Source organism: Taudactylus pleione, unplaced genomic scaffold (assembly GCF_031769625.1).
Source record: "Taudactylus pleione unplaced genomic scaffold, aTauple2 ptg001329l, whole genome shotgun sequence".
NCBI classification, from domain to species: domain Eukaryota; kingdom Metazoa; phylum Chordata; class Amphibia; order Anura; family Myobatrachidae; genus Taudactylus; species Taudactylus pleione.
In genome coordinates, this window is record NW_028285729.1 from 1456423 (window position 1) to 1460256 (window position 3834).

Here is a 3834-nt window from a genome sequence, read left to right on the forward strand (position 1 = left end):
GCTGGACAGGTCCCCCGACGTCTCTCTCCGGCGGTCTGGTGCGTCCTCTGGCTTCGGAGGCTGGTCGGACACTGTGTTCTCCCAGCAGAACACAATAAAGATTAGAAAAAAAAAATAAACTTTTTTTTTTTTTGTCTAATCTGTACTGTGGTCTGCTGGGAGACCATGTGACAGACCAGCAGGACGGAGCCGGAGGCTGCTGCGCGGATAGGTAAGTGCTGAAAGGGGGAGGGGAGGTGAGCGGGGGGGGGGGGGCAGGTGAGTGGAGGGGGGGGACACAAACTTACCGCATGTGTAGCCAGTGCTGTGCATGTGCTGGGTTAACGAATGTAACAGCGCATGCGCAGCACTGTTTCCAGCTGCGGTAAGTTAGTGTAGACAGGGATAACTATCTATTTCCTGAAAAGCTGTCATCGCAAAAATGACAGCTTTTCGGAATAGATAGTTATAGGGAGGAGGAATGATGAATTCCTCCAGTAATTAGGTAGAACTCCATGCGAGCTCCAAACCTAATTACCTCCAGGGAAAGTTTAGTAATGATGAATAGGCCCCTCAGTACGGAGTGTGCACAGTTTGCACTCTCCAGCTACCAACTCCCTCCCCCCTTGCTACAAACTTTACCATGCTATACAAACATTCACTTGAAGCTTTCGCATGGAAACCTGTAAAAAAATTGAGGGTTAGACAAATAAGCAAACATCAACATTTCAGGTAACTTCAGTCCACTTTTCTTGGTATTGTTAACAGTATGGCTGCTCTCATTGAGTGAGTGGACAACATCAACAGTCTCTTTATTCACACACTCCAGACTGCTGTCACTCTTACGGTTGTTGATGTCTTCCACACTTGTGAAATTTGAAGTGTGCAAAGTCCCTTCGCCTATCTTGGACTTTCACAATGCACTGAATGCAATATTTGTGTATTTCTCATCATATGTTTTAGGTGGTGTCTCTATATTTAATCTCGCAGAAGTTCTTTTCTGTGGTTGAATGTCCACCCTGGTTGTCTGTGGTTTACATTACACATACTTGCTCTTCGTTTCAAATTCCAGCTTTTTCTGTGATTTGTGCTGTTGCGTTAATATGACATATCGTGACTTGACAAGCTTTCTGGCACTTGGATTCCATAATCTGTAGCCTTTACTTTCATGGCAATAGCCAAGCAGGATGCACTTCATAGATTTTGAATCTAGCATATGTCTTCTTTCTTTTGGGATATGCACATAAGCCGTACTTCAAGAAGTTTTGAGATGCGTTACATTTGGTTTTCTTTTTCACCATGCTTCTATAGGTACTTTGGGCCCCATTTACAAACGAAGTATAACCCCTTTAGCGCTCGCTAAAGGGGTTATACCATTTTGCTGCATTTAGTAAACAGCGGTAATCTTAGATTACCGCTGTTTGTACCGCATCGCTCTCGCCATCTAAAAGATGGTGAGAGCGATGTAGGCCCCATTGCCGGTAATGGAAACCCGGCGGTGCCTTTCCGGCTTCAACGAAGCCTTCCAGGCACTGCCAGGTCTCCCTGTCATGCACATGCGCAGACGGACCGTCGCGCATGCGCATGACCCTGAAGCCTCGTCGCTGGCAGCGTTAGGCTGCCAGCAGCCCAGCAGAGGACCTCGTCGAGGACGAGGATTCCGCTGGACTTCGCGGGACCTCGCCGGAGGGGTAACTATTACTAAATACCAGTGGAATTTTCGTTTGTATCACAGTGATACTAAACGAAAATTGCCGCTGGTATTTCACTTCGTTTGTAAATGGGGCCCTTTGTCTTTCAAAGTAACTGTGTGAGAACGACTTTTAAGGTAAACTGCTGTGGACATGTGTAACCAGTGGGTTAAATAATTAATTTCTACATATAAGTTGCAACACACAACCTTTGCTAGGCACCATTGAGGTTTTAAAAGAGATTGTATTCATGCAGTCTATGCATAGACTGGTCAGATTCATCTTTTGAGGTCAAACAATATATAAATTGAGGGGCCAACCTGTACCTGTCACTATTAGAGATGTACAGTATAATGAGCCCTTCATACCTTATATGGTGTTATCAGTAGACAGCCACATTCCAGTGGGATGACCATTGTAAAATGTGCGGAGATACTAAGCATTATGGGTTACTGAGATTCTACACACAGGGGCTTGGAAACAGAGTATATCTCCAGACATTGTAGGACATGTCATTACTGTATGTCTTTGTCTGGTAGTATATCTTAGTGCTTTAGAGAGCATGTGCAAGAGGTAAGAATGGTCCATGTTATGCTTTACCAATCAGTGCTTGGTACCCAGTATGTAACTAATATGGGTTCAATATCCGGAAAGCCAGCACTCATATTATGGTATATAAATCAAGAGCTAGACAAAGGCCCTTTGGCTCGTGTATGGACCTGAGACTGCAGTAGGGTGCCTGCAATGTTTATTGAACTGTCTGGGCGTTGTGAAACGAGGGCTCCCCAGAGAAGATGAAGATGAACTACATCTTATGTTGAAGATGATGAAGTACCGGTGTCATCAGAATACATAGACAGAAGTTGAGTATACTGTATACCTTGTATGTTAATTGTTTGTTACTTGTAAATAAAGTATAGTTCATAAAGTTCATTTGTACTCACTCAAATGGTCACGTGTGTAACTGTTCATTTCGATCAGAACGAAACCCACCGTTATGCAACATGGCTTCTGCCCAAAGCTGCTTGTCTAGGCCTGCATCCTTCAGCATACATCTTGTGTTTTCCACTGTGGAGCTCTAACATAGCGACAAGATGGTGCCGCGCACGCGCAGCAATATTTGGCGGCCATCTTGGTAACAAATTTGAGGCCTCCGTGTAGGAACCTAAGTATGGAGTATGGGCCTGATTCAGACCCGCTGGCTGCTCGCTGGTATTGTGGGCGTTTTTTTTTTTTTTTTCTCCGGCCGCTCGCAAAGCTGTGTCGAGACCACCCACAGCTTGAGCGAGCGGCCAGGAGATCGTCGAGATAATCGCGACCATCGGCCTTGTGACGAGACCCTGTGGCAGGGTCTAGGCGGCCGCAAGGCCGTGTGGACTTCCGGCTCTAACAGAGCAGGAAGTCCACTACTGACATCTGTAGTGATGTCAGTAAGTCCTCAGGGCCGTAGAGAGCGCCGCCGGGCCCCAGTAAAGAGGGGGGCGTGGCATAATTGTGGGAGGTGTGGCCACGCCCCCTTGAAGAAAAAAAAACTTTTCAGCCCAGCACAAAGCCAGAGGGGGGCGCGATCAGTATGAACGTTCCCCCCCTCAGACAGAGAAGATTGCTGTGGATGCTGCTTAGCAGCCGCTAACAATCTCCCACGTGCTGGGCTGCTGCGAGGGAGGCGGGAGGAAGGGAGGGGGGGCGGCGCCAGACCCGGGCCCCCTGCCGGGCCCCTCTGAAAGCCCGGGCCCGGGTAAAGTGTACCCGCCCCCCCCCCTCTCGGCGCCCCTGCAAGTCCTCCCTCAGCCACCCCCCTACCCGCCCACAAAACAGGGCAAGCTGTCACTCACCATCGACAGCCACCCTGTTTTGTTGCAAGCCCTTTAGCGACTGAACTTCAGTCGCTTGGCAGGGCTAGCACACGTGCACGCCGGATGCGCCGCATGCGCAGTGCAAAAACATTGGGCCGCTTGCGAGCAGCTCTGAATCAGCCCCTATGTGCAGTAGCACTCTCCAACTCCAACAAGATCTCTGTGGAGAAAGGAGACAGCAGCTTGTCTGCAGAGCTGACACTCTACCATCATATGCTGCCTGGGTCAGATCACTGTGGAGAATGGAATCTGCAGTTGTCACAACAGAATTGGGGCCAGTTTCAGTTTCGTTTCTCTGATCAGTCAGA